This window comes from Pieris napi, chromosome 8, assembly GCF_905475465.1.
Source record: "Pieris napi chromosome 8, ilPieNapi1.2, whole genome shotgun sequence".
In the NCBI taxonomy this organism is placed as follows: domain Eukaryota; kingdom Metazoa; phylum Arthropoda; class Insecta; order Lepidoptera; family Pieridae; genus Pieris; species Pieris napi.
In genome coordinates, this window is record NC_062241.1 from 4,734,784 (window position 1) to 4,762,628 (window position 27,845).

Sequence of the window (27,845 nt, forward strand, 5' to 3'; positions counted from 1 at the left end):
ATACTAATTAAATGGAAAACACCTCAAAACATCGTCATTTTTTTATTATCACGAGGGAGGCACAAAAGGTTTTTATGATATCATCATTTTTTAGACGAACTATTATAGGTATAATTTATTAACTAATTTATATTATTTACTAAATTATTATTTAGTCTATTTCCAAATATAGGTACGATGCGCGGCTAGTAACTATTTATTTCATAATATCCAAATAACGTATGTAAGAAACTACACAATAATTTTACTGGCCACTGTGGTGAATTCTTTTTCTAATGTCAATCCTTGCAAAATAATTGAAATGCTTTTTAACAAACCACCTGGAACGAATAAGATACAAGAACACAAGATATAATAAAATTAAATGTTTATATAATACGCAATGTACGTTTACTTACACTGTGAATTATTGGATCTGTATATAATATGCACTCAATTTAATAACATGATAAATGTAAACCTAGCCTTACCAAACGACATGAAAAACGTATTAAAGTTTTTAAGTGTTTTCCCTTTAACGTAATTGGTTGATGCTAACGTGCGGAGGCGATGGAGGCCTCTGATTGGTCGAATTTGGACGTAAGTAGAAGAGTTTTCGCGCGCTCTCCAGCAGTTGAAGATTTTCCCGCGTGGCAGTGCGGCTTACGTGTTGGTACAAAGTTATGATATAGTACGAAGTGACTTTATAAGGTAAGTTTATGTATGTCTTAACAAAAAATATTTAAATATATTACTGATATTGGCACGGAAATATGAAATATATTAGATAGATTATTAAAATAAATAAAAATATACGCTAAGGGCTATAAGAAAGTCAGCATTAGTAAAATTAGAAGTACAATTATTAAAGGTTTATCCTAGGAATTTTATAAAGATAGAGAGAAACATATTATGTTAGATAAAACTATAACTTTCACACTTGTATAACATAATATAATTTTGATTTAACATATTTAATATAACCTATTTTGTTTATTTCTATTTGTGAAAGATGAATATATAAAAAAAATTTGATTATCTTTATTAAATTTTATTGTAAATCTACGAGTAAAAGCATAATTTTTCTCAGCGTTTAATATATTTCGTTTTATATTAACTATTAGATGCCTAATTTGTATTCCATAAATTTAATAAAATATACGATGTACAAAATATTATACTCGTCCTGAATATCGCCAATACATTTGGTAAACTAAGTTTATAATTAACTATAAAAAATATAGTACAATGAATAAAAAAAAAGACCCTGATTCATGCTGGCAGGATTTTTTCGCTGTATTGCGATCCTTATATGCTGTACCAGGAGCCTAGTTAAATTTTTATTAAAGCCTGTGTTATGTCCCATGTTTTACGAGTCTTTACTCCAAAGGAAACAATATCGAAGTTAGTCTTTTGTCTTTTGCCGTTTTTAAGTATACGTTATAATATCTGTCATAAATGTTCAATATGGTCTAGTATTTGTAGATATTTTACTCCGATATTGACTTATCAATTTAATCTTCGGATTCGTAAAGTTTTATGAGAAAATTGTCCTTAAGGAAATACTGCTTTCCGGAATATGGCCAGTCATATAACACAATAACTCCATGTGAGTGCAAAATATTTTCTAAAGCTAATTTTGATAACAGATTTTTTTAAAGTTATACCATTAATAAATCATATCAAAGCTCCTAAAACAAGACTGCTATGGTTACATTAACACAATACCACAGCGGTTTTCTAATGTAACTTATTATGATTGTATTATATTTTTTTGTAAAATAAAGAAATTAAAAAAAAAATGGCTTGGTCGAAAAAATAATTTATATTATATACTTTATGAATAGTGTTGTAAGGAACAAAATTATAACTATACCATAAAATAGAAAACACATTATGTTGAATCGTAAACTTCGTAAGTCTATGCAGTGATATATTATATTTTAAACCTTTAGACTTAAAAACAAACCAAACTTACAGTTATAATATATTTACAAACGTCAACTTTAATTACTGCCTTAATTTGCATAAAAAAATTGTTTATGACGGAATTAAAAAGAATCGTTTTTTAAGTCTATTTAGTTATGGCTATTCTTAGTAGAAGTTGAAAATAAGAAAGCAACTCCGGTCTTCTAATTTTTAATCCTTTTCGCTCAAGCCAAAGTTTCTTTATACTTCTTCAATATTTCAGTTATAAAATTAATTTTTCTAACGGGTTTAATTAATTATTAATGAGAGTTAGTATATCTATAAGTAGTTAAGGATATCTTCCGTAATTTGCTTACGTTATGATTGGTTAGGAAATATATAGGATTCGTAGCAATTTCAACTAGTTTGAACTAGTTAGGTGTACTTTTTTCTACTCTAACACATGAAGTATTTTAACACATTTTATAAGTACAACGTATTGTCTGAATAAGTAAGATATATATCTTATGGATGTCCTGTTATTTCAAGAGCAGTGTTGGCCTAGTTGTATCAGCGTGCTACTTATCCCTGATGTCGTAGGTTCGAACCCCAGCTATGCACCAACGGTCTATATCTATGTGCGCATTGAATAGTCGCTCGCACGGTGAAGAAAATCGGCATGCCTCAGACACACCAAGTCGACGGCATGTGTCAGGCGCAGAAGGCTGATCACCTACTTGTCTATAAGAAAAAAGAATTCATCATGAAACAGATACATTTTTTTTTACAAGTAAACGTGTTACCTACTGACAGAGGTAATGAAAATGTAAAAAGCAATAAAACCAATTACCAGATTTAATTAAATAATTATAGCTGAATAATCGCTAGTCTAATCATGCATAATATATGATAATTGGCGAAATAAACAATGAATATAGTTGATAAAATTATTCGTATCAATGACAACAGTTAACATGTAATGAATCGTGTAATTAATTTAAACACAATAAGTTATGTTTAAATTCATCCGTTTTTTGTCAACATTGTACCAATAATTGAGTGAGTAATTTTGTATTTATATAATTTTGTATTTTTTTATTACTATAAGACAGCGTGATGATTTACAATTGAACTGTATTTACTTAATTTAAGTATTTTAAATGAGCGAGGAAAATCATAATTTTAATTATTAGTAAACTTAAGTTTCATTCAAACGTTCACCGTTCACTGTCATCAGAGAGGCGCTGGACAGAAACTTTATAATAATTTCATTTAAATACTTTTAAAAAAGCACTTAAGATACCCGTCATAGTTACAACCGGTTTAGAAAAACTAAGTAGTGTATGTATAAGTATAAATTTATTAGAGATTCTCCGAGAAACATAACACACGTTAAATTTGTTGATTACGTATTTCTGTGATTTTATAGAATACTAGCAGAGTCGACAGACACAAGTCTTCAATACAAAAATTTAAAACTTAAAAGGACAAAAAATTGTGTAATTGTAAATCTAAACCATTCTCGAATCTTGAACGAACAAAACGCCGCCGTTTATGAGGATTTTAATTACAAACACACGCACAGAATATGTATAAATAAAGAGCCTCGATTAACTATTTGTTAAAAAAATATTAATTTAAAATATGGTGTTATTTCCTGTTACTACGCCTACGTGGAGTTCGTTTTTTTTGGAAACATTTTTCGTTACCTCTATAGCCATAATCGTAACCAATATCAGGGATATTTAAGTCGATTTACATGAAACTATATCGAATTTAATACTTAAAATTTTCTAGTTAGCTAGATAGCTAGATCGTAGATACGAGTATTGGTGATAATCGATTAGTTACGGGCGGCTTACTTTATTATATGTTAGTTGGCCTTAAATCTAAATAGTGAAATAAAGAACTAAAGACTAAACAGCATGATTAGAAGTAGGAATCATGTGTTTCTTGCATTATTCTAACTATATTTTAAACTTAACGGTGATATGATAATAATGAAACAACGCGTTTGTATTGCGTACGTATAAGAAGACTAAATAGGTCTGCCATCAAAGATTACGAATATAGGATATAAATTATAACAACAAAGATTTGGCAATACCATAATAACCAACGAGGCATACTTCGATATATTCATGAGATACAAACATTCCTGTCGTACTAAATGCGGTTATTTTGTTATGTATAGTATTGTTACGGTAAGGTGGCCAGTTGGAAACTAAAATAGCATATAGACAATTACATTAGTACCACCGTACTTGTTACTCGGTTTTTACTGAATTTATTTTTATTTATGATGTATAGCTTACCTATAGTAAGCTAACATATTACTTATAGACCAGTGCAGATAGCCTTTAAAATAAATAAAAAGTGAAAAAAATTACAGTAGGATGAAACCCATTAGAAAAGCAGGGGAATATGATCAAAATGAAAGGAAAAATAAATTACGGTCGATCTGAGGTCGGGAAGGGGTCGGGGGGGGAGTTTTAAGGGTAAAAAACGGTTTATCTCGATTTCCGGCAAAACTAAAAGTCCTATCGAAGAAAGTTAAATGGCAAAGTTGTAGGTAATAAAAAGATCTAAAACTTTTGTATTCACACATTTTTCACATAACCTCAAAATTTATGTGAAAAATTCAAAAAACCAAGTTTTTGGTTTTTAATTTTTATCTTTAACAAAAATATTTTTTTTTTAACAAAATTTGGTCAAAACTTACCTTTCTATGTCCCAAATACACTGTAATTTATTTGATTAAAAATATTTATTTGTTCACCTTATTTTGAATTAATATCGAAAAATCACCCTAATTTTCAATCGAAAATTCTGACGTCAAAATTTCAGCTTTTTTCAAAAAGTTGGTGTGCTTTCAGTTCGTTGAAATCTTTACTTTCCTATGGTAAAAAAATATATATATATTACCATAGAAAATCTTCTCAGGAAATGCAAAAAATCGTATGCAGTAACGCCCAGACCCGTCATCCCCTTCCCTACTTCTCTATGAATCTTCTTTAAATTATAATCAGATGCCTATTTATTACTATTTTAGGATAACTTATATATACCTGAGTGACCTAAAAAAAAAATTTAGCCTTTAGATGGGCTAAAATTGTCGTATTTCGTAGTTTTCTGAGAAGATTTACTATGGTAATATATATATTTTTTTTTTACCATAGGAAAGTAGAGATTTCAACGAACTGAAAGGACACCAACTTTTTGAAAAAAGCTGAAATTTTGACGTCAGAATTTTCGATTGAAAATTAGGGTGTTTTTTCGATATTAATTCAAAATAAGGTGAACAAATAAATATTTTTAATCAAATAAATTACAGCGTATTTGGGACATAGAAAGGTAAGTTTTCACCAAATTTCGTTAAAAAAAAAATATTTTTGTAAAAGATAAAAATTAAAAACCAAAAACTTGGTTTTTTGAATTTTTCACATAAATTTTGAGGTTATGTGAAAAATGTGTGAATACAAAAGTTTTAGATCTTTTTATTACCTACAACTTTGCTATTTAACTTTCTTCGATAGGACTTTTAGTTTTGCCGGAAATCGAGATAAACCGTTTTTTACCCTTAAAACTCCCCCCCCGACCCCTTCCCGACCTCAGATCGACCGTAATTTATTTTTCCTTTCATTTTGATCATATTCCCCTGCTTTTCTAATGGGTTTCATCCTACTGTAATTTTTTTAGGTTTCAAAAATTATCGGCACTAGTCTATTAAAACTACTTTTTAATAACACTGCAGCTGAAAATTTCCTTCACCCGGAAACGAACTGACAAAATTATACTGACGTGATAAATTAAAGAAACAGAAACTAGACTCATTTCAAATTAACAAACTAGTATTGAAATATTAACAACTAGATTTCTTTTCTGCCAGTGTGATGTCTATCTGTGGCACCGTAGCTCCTCACTCCTCCTTAGGAGCTAATATCGCTTACGTTGCGTTATTTGTTTATAGATATGTCATCGTGTGATATGGTATCAACAGTTCTTCTTTAGTTGCGGCATAAATCTTCCTTCAACGCATTTATTTATTTTACAATCAAAAGCATGTTTGAGTTCAATGGTTGTCGGGGTTTACTTAATTCCTTTTTATTATATACTATTGATACAAATAGCTCAAAATATCTATATATTCTATTTATAGTATATCATAGAATAGGTATTTTCTTTAATAACGTACGTCAGTAAAAACTATAGAACACTTAAAAAACTTTTCTCGTCACTTATTATACCTTTATTTAAAAAAATAAGCATTTTATCAAATCAAATCAGCCTTTTTAACGCGGCTCTTATATAACCATTGATCTATCCCGGATCTTGAATTTATGGTTAGATGACCGTTTCTATATTTAACTGTCGACATTTTTATCTGCTTCTGGGACGTTTTTTCTATCAAGAGTAACAATTTTTCAATGTCGCGATATTATCGTATTAAAAGAAGAAATGTATAGGGCAGATTCACGACGTTAGATTTAGAATCAATTTATGCAGAGTAGGTGGTGATGCCCACTGCAGGATGTGTTTATTAATTCGAAATTCTAGGCTGAAAACCTAAGTAAGGAATTAGATTCAGAGGCTGTGGCAAATAACTTTAGATACAACGATGTCCTTAAGGCTCTTAAAAATTAGAATAATATACAGTAGACGTCTAATCTTGTTGAAACGTTTTTAGGTTTTAGGTTTATCGACGCTTCCTAATAGTATTTTGCATATTGAACCGAGACGAACAGTGTATTTTCGTAGCAATTTTTTTTTACTTCTCGCTCAATACACGGTGTAAAACCATGTGTAATAAAACTTTACTGTTGCCACAGAATAGAAATAATTATCGAAATTGTACTCGTAAGTAAATCTTTCCGTGGGCTAGTTATCTCTAAAAATCTTATGTATTGGTTTATCATAGCGTAACCAAATTATATGAAAACTTATATCATTGATAAAATAATGGTAGCGAGTTAAACCCATTATTACTATCAAGTGGTGGTATAATCCTTTATGTATTTTAACAGAGAATATTGATATTATTTAGATTCATCCTTTGTATTTCTTCTGTATGGACGCTGAACCACTGATTTTTTTGCTTCACGAAAAGAACCTAGGACCGTGTACAAAAAAATAAAATTAAGGGATAATATATATGTAATATCAGCCTGTTTTATACTCTAAACCTGGCAAATAAGATTTAAACTACAGTGCAGATGGTATTGGTAGCAAAACAATACTAATTTCCATACTTACCTTTGGGAAGCATTGCGATGCATTTTGCTTACTCATTGCATTTTATTGGTGAAATGCTGATGCATTGCAATATATCGGTCGGTATGCAAATGGAATTCATGCAATTTATACATGGTAACTGTTAACAAATAATTCTTGTACTTTAAATCGGTTATAAAAAATCAGTACAATTTGCAACCATTGAAGAAAGGTAAAAGCAATAACCATTATATGACATAATATTAGCTTAATCATAATATTATGACTCATACAAAACAGTTTTACCATATATCTTGGGTTTATTTGAATATTAGTTGAAATAGTTTGTGTATTAAAAAATAAAAGTAATTTACAAAAATTAAACCAACTTTGCTGACTTGACTGACTGTCATAGATATGTCAAACATTACACTCAACCGATTTTGATGTAACTTGAACTGTAACCTGGTCTGGGCTCGGTGGGAGACAAGCCCACCTTAGTTATGACTCAAACAGACAGACAGACAGACTTAGTTTAGGTTATAGAACTCCTTTTCTAGGAAAGGGAAGTATAGATTCTCGGCCACGGATCTGCTAGATCGCGAGGTTTCCTTCTTTTTTTGAATATTCAAGAAACATATTTTAGTAAATAAAATATCTTGCAGTTGTGGTCACAGTATGACATAGGGGTCAAAGTTCAAATGTCACTTACTGAATAAATGTGTTCTATGAATTAGGATTTAAAAAAGAATGCTTATTTTCTTCTTTATATTCCTAACCACCTACTCAGCAGATAACATAAGTAGTAACTACGAACCCTTTGCCATCTCACTATTTCTCCTAAGTGTATTAAAGGGTTATCGTGTTATCGCACTTCGTCACTATGTGTTATTGAATCTCTTTGAGTTTCGTCAATAGGTTCAAGTTATTTAGCTTCTAAGATAGTTAAAGGACTATTTATCTGCTGATCGTTCAGATTATAAATTTCCAGTTAGTCTGTTAATATATCCGGTAGAAAAATGTGTTAGAAATAATCGTGATCAGATCGTGCGGAACCAAAAACTCATAACTAAAATCGTCGCAATGCATTTCTCCAAGTAAAAAAAAAATGAGGATGGCCTCTGTTCTTTTAAACCAAATTTAGAGTTCAGCCCTTATATATTTTTATTCTCTGCTACAAAAAAACAAAGTACTGCTGTTACTATTTAAAGACGCGTAATACAGGGTAGACTACTAGTTGCTAACTACTTATAGTTACAGTCCTCATTGTCGTTTTATTTATCATCTTTAAAGTGTGATGAACATCTGTGCCTATCAATGGAAGTAAAACTTTATGAATGTTTTGCCAAGAATGATAACCAGGTCCTCAGTATATATGGCCGTTATTAATTGTATATACGCCACAAAACAAGTGAGTTACTAACAACTAGTATTCTTGTTTATAAGCAATTAATACATAGTAGATAGCCAATCAAGTATCAAGACATTGTAAGCGAATTGTCATCATTGTGTGGCTAGGGCACGAATAACAAGTTCAAAACTCTATTACACTCTCCAAAGTCCAAACAGGGTATTACTTTGTTTTAGTATGACTATATTAATAGTATGATTATATACGAAAACTGTAGGTTATTTATTCATATAGTCATATCAACTAAATACTCAATTACCAATAACTATTTTTTGTGGATTTTAAATATACCGAGTTTCAAAAAAGCAGGAAGCGAAGATTATCAAGCAGAACTCAAATATCGCTATGTTTATATACTTGGGGTAATTCAGTGCCAACTATAATAATAATATTAAAACGCCACTTTAATGTCATACCTACTATAAACATTACAAATCAGATGGGTGTCAGTTTGGTTATTATACATCGTCTATGTTAGTTATTGTTATTCCTCCAGTATGGACCCCTTATGGGTAAAGGCCTCCTCCTAAACTTTCCATTTGAATCTGTTCTATGCTTTCTCCATCCATTTCTCAGAAACCAGAATCACATCACTTTCGTGGTCTTCCCACGTTTCTTTTTCCTGGAGGTCCCCTCCAGCGGAGGGTTTGAGCGGTCCGTCTTTTTTCTGTACACCTTGCAATATGGCCTGACCATTTCCATTTTAGCTAAACCTACGGTGTGGGTTAGGGCAACGCATCTGGTCATTTCGTATTATTTGAATCTTTTTGATTCTTCGGGTCTCGATTCCACTAATACTTTAATTATTTTATAAATTGTTTTAACTATAAAACAAAGTTATTAAGTAAATATCGTGTTAATACTTACGTGCTATAAACGATTAAATCGTAAAATAATTAATTTCATAATCACAATTCTAAATACATTAAATCATGAAGGAATCCGTATTATATTTATTTAAAAAACAAGTCTTGCGCAACTTCGTTCTATATTTGAAAAAAAGAAGCAAAGAGTTTCTATATTACGGTATATTTAACCCCATAACTATAAACGTGTCGCAAAGAGCAATATGTAAGCGCAAATCTCCGGACCAAGATCAAATATTGTAACTCCTACGGGAATACCACGTTTAGTGAATTCACAACAGATACCTGTGGTCAAAAGATAACTTGTTGGTCAAACTTCGGATATTAATAATAGAAGGAGTAAATATTGTTATTCCTTTATTTATAAAATTGCTGATAATAAAATACGATTATGTATATACAGCTTAAAAGTAAGTGTACTTTTAATAGTATTTTTAAGACTTTAAATCGAAATCTTTTCGTGTTTTCAAAAACAAGAAATGCATAAAAAAATTTAATACACTTGAGAATTGTATCATAATTATTCGAAAAAGCATGAATTCGTAAAATTATAAAAAAGTTTTTATATTTTACAATAAAAAAGAAGAAAATGCCAAAACGTAAATTGTGCATAGTCTATAATATGAATTCAACATTTAAGTGTAAAGATAAGATATAAGTTTAATAATAAGGCTAAAATCGGCGCATCCGTCAGTCAAATTGTCTAATAGCGTAGGAAATAGCACCTTAGCTTCAATCAACTGAGGCTGGTTAGGAATAATTGAAGGGAAATTTAATATCTTGGGCCAATATTGTGCATCTGCGTCCCGTAGAACTAGTTTAAACAGATGAAAATAATTTATTGTGCGTTTGAAATACGCCCTTGTATCACATTGTTAGTATTAAATGAACAGGCATAGGATAATGTTTTATTTCATGCAATTTCATGGACATAAAAACATAATTTGCTTGCGTGGCGCGTGTTTGAATTAATGTTGGTTAAAAACTTTATCAACTTATTCATGGAGACTAAAACTGGCACTCTTTTAACTAAGTTTTTTTTCATCTTTTTCTGTCACATTGTGTTTACGCTGTGAAAAAAAGAGACAGGTGAGTACTATAGTTATATAGTTAAATGGTGTAATTATACACATTTATTTTTTCTGAGTTAGAAGTAGAATATCTCTCAAATTATACCACTGATTTTTATACATATTAGTATATAATATATATACTACAGTATGTATATAATACGTAAACATATATTATATATATACGTATATAATCCGGGAAGTCATAAGCTCACTGTAATGAATGCGTTTTAGCGTCAATTATTATCATTTCAAAGGTTTTTCCCACCAGCTTTGAGAACGTACCAATCAAACGATTGTAACAACCGGAAAATTAAACTGTATTTCGTCCTACGTCTTCTTTTGATGGTACAAATAAAACAGCCTTGTTATTTTTTATCCACCACCGACGCAATGAGTGGGGTGTTATCAATTTCACGTATCTGTGTTTCTATCTGTAAATCGTAAACAAATAGACCGATTATGATACTTTTTCTATCAGATAACTGACGTAAGCGAGATGCTTCTTAACAATTCATCTCAAGGGCACCTTTCAAACTTAGCTTTTAGTTAGATGCGGCAGAAAGATAAATATTCCACCTATAATAATTTTCTTATCAAACATGTTTGACCTAATGTCTGCCCATCTACATGAGCAACTCCGAAGATGAGGGTTATTTAAAATTTAATTTTATATATTTGTAGCAGGTTTCTTGTTGATATTGTGACAGCATAGCGTAGATACCAATCAAATGTAATAATTCATTATGAGAATATTATTAACTGTTTGATTGAATCAGTTTTAAGTGTCTATATGTATGTGTTCGGACTTCCAGATGACTAGTTAAATGTGCCAGGATAGATACAATATACAAATGTGCATCATAGTGTTTTCAAAGCCATATTATAGTTTTTCAGTTCAAATATTAAGTATTAGCAAAATGTCATCATTGCTCGGGCCGGGAAAAGTTTTGTACTAAAATGTTGCCTTATAACCCCTAGAGTGTGCGGAAGTATGTACGCATCTACTTCTTTGATAATATTTCTTCACAGATCCTCTGTGAGCTTTAAATTCAAAACATAGACATTTTTGTACCCTCTTAAGTGCCTAAGCTCAGTATTTTTAGGAATTGGGCTTGAAAAACTAAGTCGGCCAGTGTATACCTACTCTATACTCTGTGTAGATGTATATGAATATTAATTTCGTAAAAATACTTATACATCATTTGAATTGTCTTGCACACATTAATAAAGGAACAAGATCACCATTTGTTGATTACTATTGTAACATTTTTTTCGCTATTTAACAAATATATAAATGTTAAATGTTTAGGTGTACTATTTAATGAAATAAATTGAGAACGAGTCACAAACTGCTTTAATTAAACTCAATGATGTTCCAAAAGGGTAGTCAAATTTAAAATCATGTCCGCATTATAAAATTTAAACAACTGTAATTCGCCTAAATCATAATTAACACGTGAACGTCGGTGAACATTAACTAATTAGTTTAAGCAGCCGAGGGTTGATTCAATTTAATGGGATAATAACGTTTGTGGGCCCGTTACATTTTTAATCCCAACCCTTATTATTTTCATATCTTTAACCCCAATACTAAAGAGCTAGTATATTTGAGAATGGTATTCGTATGCTACTTAACTCCTGAATAAAGTATAATAGAAACGCTATACTGGATTATAAATTAATAATAATATTTCTCCAAATCTAGTATCCTTGTGACGTTTGATGAAGTTTGAATCATTTGAAAGTGGTTAAGCAACGGTGTGAAAATTTCCGTAATCAAAAGACAATATATAATATTACAAATGCTTGATTTAAAAGGAGCACAAGGCATATAATCAAGAAGATAACTATTGTTTTATTTTCTATTTTTACACCAACGCATTATAGAATATATTTTATTTATTTACACTTCGTTACCATAATTTACAAAATCATACATATAAAAAACAAAAAAAACGATTACATAAGTTATTAGGCAACGGGCGGCCTTATCGCTAACAAGCGATTTCTTCCAGGCAACCCTGAAATGGAACAATAAAAAAAGAAAAACCTACAGCGGGTAAAGTAAAAGAAGCGCATAATTAATATATATAAAACTCAAAAAACATGTAACTACATATAACTAAAATTAAATAAAGTAAAATCTAAGGAAAAAATTTAAATAATAATATGTATAAACAAAAATGTAAAAGCGAATCCAAACGTTAATTGAGTCACAATTAATATATTTAATTAATAGCTAATTACGAGGCAGAAGAAAAATTATCAAAAAGAAGATCATCAGATTAAATAATAACTTAGACGACGAGAAGGACGCATAGTGATATAAAAAAGAAAGACAAATACAATCACTTTAATAAAAAATCAGGCCAACTCAGATTTAATAAAACTGATTTTCATGGCCCATAATATCATGGAGTGATAGCTATACATTAAATAAAACTAATCTTAACAATTAAAATTAAAAATAAACTATAACTTTTACATTGAAAAACATCGCAGATTGGAGGTGACAGGGTGTTCCAGCATTTTGTTGCATCGTATTGAATACTACAGCAAAAAAACGCTGTTCTATGTTTAGGGACAATATGGTTTTATTAAAAAAAAGACAAAGAATTAGTCTAGCTATTCATGATGGAACGCTGCCAGTATCTTCGGAACCTTGCTTGCCTAAAGGGACTCCTTTTAATAATATATTTTAGTTATTCTATTTTTTTTTTGTTTTTAGTTAAGAAAATTGTTAATAATAAAGTTTTATTTATTTTATTATATCTTCTATTATCCTTATTAAAACAGACTAATACAGGAACTTGGTTAATTTATACCAATAACTCAAATAAATACTTTATAATACAATAGCAATAAATAATTGGTATTAGAAATTGCTGTGTGCATTGTATAGTTTTTATATGATTGCAGAAAAGCCATTTCTATAGATACTAGAATAAAAGGTTATCAAACATGGTACAGTTGAAGATCTCTGTCAACACACAGTTCACTTTCAATTTATCTCAGTGCATCATGACCACTCTAAATAAAGAATTGTTGCTTATTCGTGCTTCTCTTATGAAATAATTCTAAACTACTAAAAATATATTTTTGTATTAAATAGTAATGTATTTAACATTTAACAGTAATAAGTTACAACAGATACAAAATGGTTTTTTGATATTTCCATTGAGTGTTCTAATAATTTCTATTGTAATTGTAATTTTCTGTAACCCATGTTATGTAATAGATAATCATGATCATGGTCATCTAGAACAGTAAAGCATCAAATTCTCCAGATTTGGCCCTCAGAGACTTTTCCTGTTCTCAGAACTCAGGAGAATGCTCACTAGACAGAAATTTTGCGCTAATGTAAGGGCCGAAACTGGTGCCTATTTTGAGGCTTAAGACAAATATTTTTTCTATGTTAGCCTACGAACTTTTCAGCCCATCTAATAGTACTAATAGTCACAATAAAATAGTAATACAGACTTCGCAAGTCTGTTACCTTATCAACAATCACACTTCGTGCTAGGTATATCCTATATGAGAAACGATATGATAAGAATCAAAATCGGTTCAAAATTCGACCAGAAGCCCTTATAATCGTGATTCTACCCACGTAATAATATGAACATAAATGGTTATTGTGACAACTTATAGACATTATGAATGTTTAGTACATGGGGTTGCCATTAATGTAATTTTCGCAAAGATCTCTGAAATACAGACTATATTATATCACGATGTGTCCGGTTTGGTTATTGGTTACCGAATATAGAAGTCGAACCGGCAATTTTGAGTACCAGGATAATTGTCATTAAAATCGAATAACTCATCAATATTTTATTGACACAGTTATAGTAACAAAAAAAAATGGCGCGTGAAGAAGGGTGTGAGAAAGGGAAGGTATTTTTTTTCTCTCCGTCTTTTCTAATCTAAGGTCATCTGTAGCCAGTATTCTTTGTATGTAATCCAAAACAGACAATCACACTAAAATTAAATCTTTTTCCATCTAATTAATTGGTTCGATCCCCGGCTGTGCACCAATGGACTTTCTTTCTATGTGCGCATTTAAAATTTGCTCGAACGGTGAAGGAAAACATCGTGAGGAAACCGACATGTCTTAGACCCAAAAAGTCGACGGCGTGTGTCAGGCACTGAAGGTTGATCACCTACTTGCCTATTAGATTTAAAAATGATCATGGAACAGATTCAGAAATCTGAGGCCAAGACCTAAAGAGGTTGTAGCGCCACTGATTTATTTATTTTATCTAATTCATTAAAATAAATGCATGACATCTTATGCGTTTAGGAATTTTGAAATTCTCTAAGAATTCAAATCTTTCTAAAAGACTGGTCATGAAAATCAGCTATATTGGGCAACCCGATGTTAGTTTAGGATGGAATTAAATTAAGGTTCAAGTGACTCTTCTTTGAGTTATATTTGAACCTGTGAAAACAACGTATTCATTGCTAACACTTTTGGGGTAATGTACACTTTGCCTCTTGACTTTTAGTGACATAATATTACATACAGTACTACATTCATAAATAGTTTTCTTTTCATATCTAACCCTTAAAGACGGCAAAATAGAACTTGTATTCGTATAATATTGTTATATTTTTTTTACTAACAATTGATAATATATATATAAACAATTTGATAGGTTTTATGTAGATGATGTTATTTTCCAGATACAATAGTAAATTTATTATAAGTTCTATACTACATTCCAAATGTTGAAATCACACAACGGTAAATGTATTAAGAGCTTCTAAAACATTCTATAATGCGTTTGTGCAGTTCCATTCGCTTGCAATTATTCTATGAAGTAACGAATTTGCCTAAAAGCCGAAACCGAAGTCATGCATAATTCAAATTCTAACCCTTAAACGATTGAAATAACATGGAATATTTTCAAGATTTTATTATTTAGTTTAGTGATTTGAGGGCAAGGTTGTTCTAACCTAGGCGTACCATCATCCCGGAGACGTGTGTTCGAACCCCGACGATACACCAATGTCATCTATGGGCACAATAAATACTTATACGGTGACGAATAATGTGAGGCAGGCACAGAAGGCTATACCTACTTGCTTATAAAGAAAAATCATGTAAAGAGACACTAAAACTTGAGACAAAGACGTTGCGTTGGTTGGCAAGTGGTCTTACCATTGGTATACATCAGCGAATTCTAGAAGAGCATTTGCAATTATCATGAGTATGCTATATGTAATATGATGTGTAAGGTATTTATTCCTTAAATGGTATTTTCCTCTAATGGTATATTAATAATGAAATATCTAAAGAACGGTGAAACTAAGCTATGAAATTAAAACTAATTAAATTTTCATATTTTTATTAAATTAAACCTCATCGTATGTAATTCAATGTTACCTATAATTTATTGTTCAATAATATATTATAATAACGGTGAACATAAAATAACAAAAGAACATAATAAACTTAAATACATATTCCCCTAATGCAGAAAAGGTACCTGATAGGTGTTTAACAACGCTTTTTTTTAATTTATCACTTACTTTAACTATTCAAGACTTGTTCCTTAATAAAAGTGCCTTCATACAAGAAACAAATTTACTCTTTAATGATGTCGTCTTTCCATGAACGGTTTCAAGAAGCGGAATTTTGATATTTCTACTGTACATTATTTGTTCCAAATTTGAAATCCACGAGTGATTATTCAAAATTCGAACAAATTGCATGACCTCTACTGACATTTGGCTTGTCAAATAGCTATAGATGTTAGAAGCACTAGATATACGTCATCTGAGTAGATTTGCAGAAAGTAACAGCATTTTCATGTCTTTCAATGTTATTTTTAGTTAACCAAAATTTGCAGTTTGGCGACATCAGTCTGCATTTTCATCTTTCTCTATCTATCCCGCACGTTACATGTTTATTCTAAGCGGAGCTTTTTTGTCCTTAATGCAAATTTTGATTTATTTAGAGAACATGGTAATGATTATTGATAGCCGCATTCACGGCGACAAATTATAAGGTATTTCAAATAGGTTAGAAATTTATTATTTTTCCGTTACACGAAGACGTCCTTGCTTGTACTTTAATAAATTCTTTTGCCTATGGTTTGAATAGTACGAAAAAAATCTAATAAAATTGGCACATACTCTGTATTGTGCGAAAAACAGAATCCTATTTTAGTATGTCATTATTCAGAACAATAAAACTAATTTTAGACAAACCCAATTTAGGCACATAAAAATAACGATTATGGCATCTTTACAACATTTTCAAGGTAATAAGTATCGCGGAGACGTAAAGCAATAAACTTTATAATATTGTTTTATCACCGCAAAGGTATGCTTGATTTCTTTGATATCGTTAAGATTGAAATTATCTATTGTTTTCGAAGTTACAATAAAATTTATGGTTTGTTTTATTTGTTAATTGTTTCTTTGTTTAGTCATTCGAACGACTATAAATGTAACATGAGAGACGAGTCTTAGAAAAAATGAAATTTTTATTTAACTGGTACAATTACAGTTTAGATTGATAGAGTATAAGACGCGTTTTTACTACGGCGAATGTTGATAAATGTTACGTAATAAAAATCTTAAATTAGGAATAGGTACTTGGTTGGGACGGCTTTCGCTCGGTCCTTACTGATAGCATTGTTGGCAATCTATCGCTTCCACTAATTATCCAAAGAATGGTGGAAGCTGACAATGACGGTCCTTGGAATGCCTTCAAGGCTTTTTGTGAGGCCGTCATGACTCAGAAAGAGAATGCGGAGCGTCAGCGTGAAAATAATTCTGATGAAAACGACGACCGGGGCAGCGACGCCGTGCTTTCGCACGTCTGCCCTAAGTTAAGATTCTGAAGATTTGATCGTGGGAGGAGTCATGGTGGTATTGTGGCATTCGCGTTTGGTGGGGGTAAGGATAGGGCTCAGCTGTTACCTGCCTCCGCCCTTTGGCGAGCTGAAGGCATCCGTCAGGTTTTAGTGAGTAGGGTTGTAGATATTATGTCTGAGTCCCACAAAATCCCTGCTGGAGTAAAATTCAGCAGGGATATGCGTAAAAGCATTTCCTGACGTTAAAAAAAAGGAATAGGTACTGTATAATGTCCAGGCTGAAATGTTTTTAAGTTTTATACTAGAGTTCTAAAAAGTTTACAATAGAGAGTGTTCTGAAGAGTTGTTAGGGTTGTCCTCGTTTCATCACCATATGAGCTATATTAACTTAAAATTTCATCCGCATTACCTTGATGACTGGAAGTCTACCACGGTTCGCTTCACCAGACAGTTTCTTAAAGCGGAATTGATTTTCCGAATCGAACGGCCCTCAAAGGCCGGCAACGCACCCACTACTGGGTGTCCAAGGGTTGCGATGAATTTTTGGCATCCCGTAGACCCGTTTTCCTATCCTATAATAAAAAACATTTCCTAAACAACTCCGATTTATTGTGTATATTTTTGTGTACGTTAATGTATCATAGAAAATACTATCCCTTTATCATCACAAAGTAAATAATTGGCTTACCCACATGCATGGCGGTATTCGCTCGAGAATAAAATGGAGTTTCAATAAAGTCGAGAAAAGAGCAATACTTCACTGAATTCATAAAACGCAAGTACATACAAAGGAAGCTTCTTAGTAAAACATTAATAAACGCAAACTTGAAAGTTAAGTCTTATAAATCCAAGTAAAGTTAGCTGTCCGGAGGTTACCTTAACTTACATTCAACTTGCAAAGTTCTGTCCATATTTACGAGTTAAGCCTTCAAGGGTTTAATAAAAATTACATTACAAGGGTCTTACCCTTTGTCGATTTAGATTTTCATATAAACTTTTTTGACTCGTGTGGAATTGCCATAACTATGAATGTTAAATGTTAATTATGCTCTTACACACTGCACATGTTAAAATGAGGATAAACCAATAATTAATCTCGTTGTCCATCTTAAAATAAATTTATGTTTGTCTATTCATCTACATTTTAGTTATTAACAGAAAAACAATGACTAACCTTAAAATATAAAAACTAAAATATATTAGTAAAAGGAGTCCTTTTAGGCAAGGTTCCGTAGATACTGACAGCGTTCCCCATTTGAATAGCTAGACTAAATCTTTGTCCGAAGTAGCTTATATTTTAAGGTTAGTCGTCATCAGCTTGTCTTAGTGCAATAGGGACGTTCAGACGCATAATTGTCTTTATTTTAACACAATTATGGGTCAGACCCACAAATACGATACTAACGTTCTTTACCAAAGCCTAAGGAAATGCAAAATTTAATTAAACAGTTAATCGTTATTTACATGTTTAAATAACATTATTATAATTGTTTAAAAAACGCGATTTTCATACGCGTAGCCACAGGTCTTATTTTTAAAATTATAGTTTAGTGACCCTATTTTTAAATTGTCTTGAAATAAAGACACTTATGGGTCAGACCAACGGGTAGGCGATTGACCCCGACTTCTCCTGTCATCACTCCTCCCTACCATTGGTTCTGTCCTGGCAATATGGCCAAAGTAGTTAAGCACCCGTTTGTAAATGATAGTCGACAGTCTTGTGGTAATTTTTTAGTTGGTTGAGAATGGACTTATTTAACTGAAATAAATATTTTTTTTTAGTTGGTGGACTATAAATACGTTCACCTGATTGCTTATATAATTTTTATCCTGATAGAAATACACTGTTTAATCATAATATTTTTTTATGAGCTTTTTCGTTCGAAGTCAAGAGCTCGCAGGAACGAAAAAATATTCGGCTGAGCATCACCTATTAAAAAAAGTATTACTTACACAGGCTCTGAAATGCTTGTCAGTTTTGTTTAAGGAATCACATAATTTACAGAATGTGTATATGACATTTTGTAAATTCGCGTAAATTTAATATAATGTGTTGTGATCCATCATATGTTATTCTATCAGACTTCGTTCACGTTACAAATACCATACAAACGCTAAGGAAATACTAAGTCTATTTGAATCGACATAATCGTTATTTATATGTGTAAATAACATTATTATTATTGTGAAAAAAACGCGATTTTTAAAGCTATACAAAATCGAAAACTGGACAATTAAAACTGACATTTCCAACATAATCGAGCTACAAAATCAGGCCACTTACGAGAGCCAAAAGAAAAGTTTATTTAAAGATCTTATGCCCAGAATTAAACACCAGAGGCCAACCATCAATGGCCAACAATTAATAACTGGACAGCTCAGACTCAGCACTGAATAAAGGCAGCAAAAGAACCACTGGATATTTTGAGAGGCATTCTTAACTGTAGAAACGTAAAACTGACAAATAATTTAGAAATAATGTCTATTAAATATGCAATAATCATATACGAAATCATCAGAATTGTACTTTTTTTCCATGAAAATATGTATAAGTGCAGGCGAGCTATTAGGTGTTTATTAACTTAAATTATTCAAATATAGCGAGCACGTGAAAAAAATATTCTTTCCTTTTGATATTTCATCTAACTCGCCCAAATATATTGAAAGGCGCATTGAATATTTTTTATAAACTTTATTCCTTTGGGTGTCGCCGCGGGGTGCGCCTACATCGTAATTATAACACGGTTTGACGGAGGTCTCCGTCACAAAAGGAGATATTTTAATTTACATCTTTCTTAAAAAGCCTATATGCATTCGGGATTTTACTTGATATTTTGTAATAAAATAACTGCGCAGGCCAATCGAAATATGAATTACAGTTTTCTTTACATACATTACGTCTTACATTAGATTTCTAACTAGATAAAAATTAATTTCCGTTCCCTGCTTATTGACAAGACTACCATACTTTCTACCTCTAAGATAATTTTTTTCTAATAATAGTTAACATTACCATATAAAAAGTCGTGTAACAAAGTCATGTTGATAAAAGCTGATAAATTGCGGAGGCCAGTCCCGCGGAATAAATAAAGCACGATCTTAACATTATCGTGATTTTTATTTGAAAATAATAATGTATATTACTTTATCATTAATACTCTACTCTCAAATAAAAAGATCATGTAAAAGGAGCTTTTCTCATACATTGTTAATTGTTCGGTCCCAGAGTTTAGTTTAATATTTGTTATTTCGACATAAAAGCTCTCGAATTATTTTTATGCACTTGGCACAAGTTTGATGGAGCGTTTTGCCGAACCCAAGCCACATACAATTTAAGAATAGTGGTCTTAATAATATCATTATTTATGAAGAGATATTGATTGGCAAAGGAGGTCAGTTTACGTCTTACAGAAATATTGTGTTTGTACCTAAAATTCAAAAATCATTTAATCATATAGGTAACACATTGTACACTTATGACTTGTCAGTAAAGAAATACATATTAATGCTTCTAATTTTACATTTAGTGCCAGTTCTCAAATCAAGGGTGTAGAACGGAAGAGAAGAACTGGCAATAAACTCTCTGGCACTTTTTTTTATCGCCATGTTTTTTTTTACACAACGTTTGTAAAGGAGCTGCAACCATTAAACCATGTTCCACATGATATCTTAAGTAATTAATAATAATAACATAAATTAAAAACAAAGAGTTGTCCTATATCAGCAGGAGGCATGGTGAAATAGGAGCACGCACTTACATTCTCGTAGGGACAACACGCAAACACATAGTCGAAATAATTAACATCACCGCATACATGAATTCAAGTACGACCAGTCACCACAAGTAGCACCCGTTCACGAGTATAATAAAATAAAGACGGTAATTCCATTCCATTCCAACCACCATAATACACGTTAAGGATTCGAGCTTCACCCATCGGTTTAATTGGTGAGAAGTATTTGAAATCAATTTCTAAATTTCGAAAAATATATTATCACTGATGGGTTGGCTCAATTTACAATTTCTAATTAATATTTGAGAACTAACTTTGTATTAAACTAAAACAATACAGTTAACTCAACTGTATGTTAACTTACTTAAAAAGGAGGTTCTGAGTTTGAGCGGAATGGTGGTATTGGGTAATATTGGTCTGGACGGAAATATTTAAACTTTGGAAAAACAGACAAAGATTTATCAAAAGAGCTACAGTAGCTGAAGAGTGCTTTTAATATTTACTCGATTATATTTATTAGATATTATTTTTAATATTAAGAACGAAGGTATTTAAAACTAAATTATCTTACTAAAACAATATCTCGTCTCTATTTTCCTATAATTATTTCTAAAGCTCGTGAAATAACGTTACAAAGTAAACTAAATGAAGTTTCGAAGTGTCCCGAATCTCCAGTAAACTTTCGGGAAAATTCAACTCAATTTCTTATGTTTACCCTATTACCTCATACGATACTTTCGTTGTTTTTCTTTTTGCATAATTTGACTTTTGCTTAAGTTTAATTTTTGAGCGAGGTTCGCTAGATACGTAGGTGGCCTATTTTTACGGAATAACTTAAACACAAAATAGAAGAACATTTAATGTTTGTACAATTTTTTTTAATTTGGTATTTGTATTGTGGAGGACAAGTCATGTAATTATGAAATAGTCAAATCGTGCTAGTGCTTTCACCCTTTTGGTGTAAGTTAAGATAAGAAGTATAACTTTGTTTGTTTTAACTGATTATTGTTAGTAATTTTATAAGATAGAGTAAATACGAATATTTCATTTATATTTTTTTTAATATCAAATAATTTAATTAAAAAAGATGTGGTGCCGTGGGACACCAGGTAGGAACGAAGTAGTTACATACATTATTGTATAATAAAAATGCACCATTACACATATCACGACACATATCTTTCATCTAATCAGTTTATGGTAATTTATATGTTTTTATTAAAATAATATCATGACGAATAAAAAAAGAAAGAGGGAGAAAGAGAAAGGTATTACACTACTCGCTTGTGTATACGACTGTCGTGCCTGCGCACGTGTCTTTTAAGACTTTTTCGTACGGTTTTACATTTTTTTCAGTTCGGTCGCGCAGCAAAATCCGTATCTCCTCCAAGCCTGCCGTAAGGAACTTCGTTCCAAAAACTTAACTTGTTAATTTGTCCATCGCAATGGTGTACAAAAACATTTATTTACGGTAGACTATCACCCTATGCGATGTAGCTATAGTTACGGCGTGAATCCAGACACTACAGTTAATATACGTAATATATTACAATTATCATGGAGAAGTCCAGTTATAAAAACCGATTTATAAAGTTTTTGCTTAATAATTTCCATATAAGCTAGATGAGCTAGAAAACTATTATTTACGTTAATTAAAATATGAATTGCTTGTATACAAATGTAATCTAACATTTCTGCAACTTCACTTTTCACAACTTGGTTTTTTTACGACGAGATATGAAATTCTTAGATTCAATTAAAATTATGATCGTTTCAAGTGCAGCAAAGTTCTTGTGAGTACAAATAAAATATGAATATTGTATTGACTTCTTATAAAACAAAACATACAATTCTTATATTACTTCGTCTTGAGAGACTAGATCTTCGTTAACTTATTTCGATTCTGGCCTTGTTTGTTGTCCTTTTTTATAACAATTTCTATTGTACACTCAACTTCTTTGGAACCACAGATGCTAAAACAGTTGGACCGTGTCTATTGCACTAAAATAGTCCGACTTATCTGTCTTTACGTAGCAATTTTTCTTACAGACAACGTTAGTGTGAGACGTTAGACGTTAGTGCGTTACACTTATTGAAAAGCCATTTTTATCAAGCCCTCGACCTGTGTGTGTTATGGTCGAATAGGAAGGACATCTTTTGGTCATTCCACACACGTAACAAGGCGGTTACATTGTTGTACTATACAATATATTGAAAATAGGTGATCTTTAGAGAAACCTCAATATCTAAACTTAACAAAATATTTTTTGTAATATAACATAACTGAATTGTGAATATTAGTTTAGTAAAATTAATATGTACCTTCACTTATCTGCGATTTTAATAAACAATTTTCATTTATATATAGCATGTCAGCGTTCAAAGAACACTTATAATGTTTTCAAAGTTAGGGCAGAACCTAATGCGTTAAGTTTTGCTTGTTTTTAATACCAACTTCGGTACTTATAATGTACCTAGGATAATACTTTCTCCATAAATGTTCACATATTGGATATCAAGTTTACTTTCTCGGATTTATGTTAGTTAGTTAGTTATGCATTGGTTATTCATAGATTGATATGAAAACGTTTGGACATCGTAACCACTATGTTCTATGACGAAGCTACATATAATGAAAAATAAACCCTAATGGCTTCTTAGAAGCGCTCGTATTAGAAGTAACCATGGGATTTTAGTGGTACAGTCCATCCCAGGTAAGAGTGAGCCTGAAGTGGATCAAGTCCCTCTCCAGTAACCGACGGCGATACGTAGGAACCGTCAATGCCAATCGCCATTGACATTTGTAGAACAATTTGACTGTCAGCATCAGTATTGATACTTTTTAGACTTCTTACAATAGAATGACAACGTTCAAATATACAAATAGTTGTGCAGGAATACAGGTTTTGCTTATGCTTATATATTATTTGTAGTAGAACATTATACTGTTAGAAAGACTAATGCGATAGCGACCTTATTCTTATTTCCCTCTTAAGAAGCACTTAGGCATATATTTTTGATGTTTATGAAACCTTAAACCATCACCGGTTTTCCATTACCCAAAATAATGAAATACCCATTTATTTTTAACCTTTACTGTATACTATCGATGTTAAAAGGTCCCTAAGCGTAGGAGCAAGCAAGTGAGCTGTCATAACAATTACAACTCAACTAAACATTTTAATAATCGCCGTCCGGAGCAATCTAAAAACAAATTGAGTTAGACTTCCGTCTGCCACCGAGTTGGCGATTTCGGCCTTCATATCTAGTGTTTTTTTATATTAGCTTTATAAGAGTGATATTTACTATTGAATAAATTACAATTTTAAGTTTTTACAAAGACTGAAAAAAAATTATAATAGATACATATATATTGCCTTTAAATATATTAGAAACTCTTTTGGAACTATTTACAAAAATGAAAAAGAAGAACTACCTCTCTATTAAAATAGAAAATACATAGCAATGTATATTTTTTTAATATTCGTTATTCGTTTCACGGCTACATACATATTTCTCTCTGTTTATTACATATACGTATATATAAATACTGTACAACTTAATTCAAAATTGCATGAATCAGTCTGTTTATTAAAATAATTAAATAATCAGTAATAATCAAGTAGTTTTATTATGTCACGGAAGAGAAGATATATGATAATGTTTCCGTTCATAAATGACCTCTTTCAGAATTTATATGAATTAAAATTGTCATAAATCGATATTGTATCGAATTTCTTATAGTTCTCTGTACAAATTCGGTACTTTCGTGATTATATTTTCAATTCTCTTTTGTGCTATTTCCCCTTACAATTATGAATGAGACGCCTACGTCTGTACATTTCATTTTAACATATTGTACTCAATACGGATTCATCGAGGAACATATTAAAAAGCTGTTTGTCTTTGTCTAGTGAACGGGAAAGATAGGAGACCCATTAATATCCCTTTCATAAAATATCAGATATTTTTAGGTCAATCGAAAGGTAGCGTGAGTTTTCAATATTTTAAAACTCCACTTTTGTGTTCTTTGAAATGTTCAACGGGTTTATGTATTCGTAAACTTTGAGACTTTAATACAGCATTGCGATTCTGTAACTCACTTTTCGAACTCACACAGCGGTTTTCTCATCGGCGGTCGCTCTCAAATCAGTCGTGAAGCAGTCATTTTATGATTTGGCATTCTGATAAGGTGGGAGCTTGTAGTTTATTGTTTAATTAGACTTGGGCAGTCCAGGGAGTGTGGGTTCGACTTCCTAAGTATTGACAAATTCGATTCAGTATATAAGAGGCTTATATGTTTATAAGGCGGTTTTAATTTTCTATTATTATGAATGTAAATATAGATAGCATAAACTGGAGGGTATATGGGGTATATAGTATACCCCATAGTTCCAACCCTACACTAAATATCCAACCAAACTTTATATGATGATACACATTCTTAATTCAATTTTTATTATTCTATTCTATTCTATATTATAATATTATTATATTTCTGTTTTGTTACAGACAATAAAAAGTTAGACACAAAATAAAATAAAATATACGTATTACCTAGGTTATAAAACTTTTACGTTATTTCGAATCATAATGTATGTAATGTATTTGTAATTGGACAATTCCAATCCGTGACCTAAAACAATTTGTTATGTACAAAACTTATCTTGAAATGAAAAACAAAACTGTCAAAAACAACTGCTTGCGTAGTTTGATCATTTGGAACTAAATCGTTAGTAAAGTGGAAAGTTAAGCGATTGATCTTTTGAAGTAGCTAAAGAATATACAGTTCCGACTCTCGGCGATTTGTTCTCATTTTGTTTGAGAAGTAAGAAAGCAGCCCTGCGATTCTGTAACTCACTTTTCGAACTCACACAGCGGTTCTCGCATCGGCGGTCGCTCTCAAATCAGTCGTGCAGCAGTCATTTTATGATTTGGCATTCTCAAAAGGTGGGAGCTTGTAGTTTATTGTTTATCAGAATGCCAAATCATAAAATGACTGCTGCACGACTGATTTGAGAGCGACCGCCGATGCGAGAACCGCTGTGTGAGTTCGAAAAGTGAGTTACAGAATCGCAGGGCAGAAATAACCTTATAATTTTTTTTATATTTCACTTCGATGTGTGTATGTGTGTGTAAGTGTATGAAATGTTTTGTAACATTAATGATTAGGAAGGCAATTGCAGTCTTATCTAATAACACTGGTAAGGAAAAACGAAATGTTATGGTGAAAGTGAACGAAATGCATAACTAATATTACTATTTTTATCTGTGTAACCTAGTTTAAAGTACTTTATTTATATTTCTTGTGTACGATAAATAATTATCTAATTTAGCAAAAACTAAATAATAGCAATTTATAAATAAATAAAGAACAAATTAAAACAAGCTGATCTAAAGTATACCTAAATACATAAAGGTTTACAACGTAATTATATATAGATACTAGTGGACCCGATAGACGTTGTCCTGCATGATATTTCAAGCAATTAGTAAAGCAAAGTATGAAAGTACCGACTGCAGCGCCATCTGGCGGGCTGATTTGTGAATCTAAACCATTCCCAGATCCCCTTGAACACACACAAAAAATTTCATCAAAATCGGTCCAGTCGTTTGAGAGAAGTTCAGTGACATACACACTCACAGAAGAATTATATATATAAAGATTTTGCACAAATAAGGATTGAATTAAAAAAAAAAGACAGTACTGACTGAACATATGTTCATATGTGTTGACAAAAACCCTTGTCTAAAATATTAGAGTCTAACAAAACTAATTATGACCACGGTTATTTTTTCTTCGTGACATCGGGTCACGGACAGGTGGCTTGTCGCCATGTATCTTAATTGCAGTGTGCTTTTTCTTTTATGTTCCTTAGACATCTTTTTACTGCCGTTTTAAGTCTAGTAACACTGATATATAGAAGTAATAGAACACTTTATAATATCCATACTGTTCCGATAACAAAAATAACACGCATTTACATAGAAATTTTGAGCCCATTAGTTCTATTATTTATATCTACGTAAAAGAAAAAAATGTACAAATTATTAATTTATAAATTAAAGAAATATAATAATGAATTTTTTATTCGTAAACATTAGTAACTTAACTACTTAAAATGACGTACGTCAGTCTGCGCTTTCAAAAATCTTTAATCACCATTAAATTATCATAATAACAGATACTATACGTATATCTGTTAGTATGATGATACCATTTATTTTATGAATACAGCTGTTTCCACTCGTATTGAAGGTCAAATATTAACCTCTTCTAGTTTTATAAGACAGAAGGTATTTAAAAGAATAGTGACCGTAAACACGATATATACGGTACGACATTGCATAAGATTTATTTGGTCGTTAAATGCTTGTTAAATTAAATGTGACTTCCGATTCTTAAGTGAATTTCAAGGATTTTACTTAGGTTTTAAAAACTTTTATTTAAAAAAAATTAAAAAAGGTTTGAGAACTTATCACGTGATCTATATCTGGCAGAGTCAAAACATACTTTATGCTTCTTTATTTCACGTTGCACCATGTAATAAAAAACTTCAGGTCTATAAACACCATTAAATAAATTATAAGTCACTTTATTACATCGAACCTTGAATGTTTAAACGCATCGTAAAGTTTTTCTCTAGTTCCATTTTAATGTTGTCAAAGTTATGCTCGTACAGAGTGGTTGATTTAGAAGCGGGTACATAAAGTCCATCTAGTAAAGATTAAAATAAGTTTACTATCTACAAATAGACGCAATATCATGTGTGTAAAACGAGCAATCTATATTTAATTCAATCAGTATTTTATTAATCACACGTCATTTTTCGCAG

At 31.2% G+C, this 27,845-nt stretch overlaps 1 protein-coding gene across 1 annotated transcript in view; it reads left to right on the forward strand.

Moving 5' to 3' along the window:
- The first annotated feature begins 621 nt into the window (after positions 1–621).
- LOC125051763 (tachykinins) overlaps positions 622–27,845 on the forward strand; it is a 41,052-nt gene continuing 13,828 nt past the window's right edge. The window contains exon 1 of the mRNA XM_047652309.1: positions 622–690. The gene's annotated coding sequence lies outside the window, so the exon portion shown is untranslated. The remainder of the gene's footprint in view (positions 691–27,845) is intronic.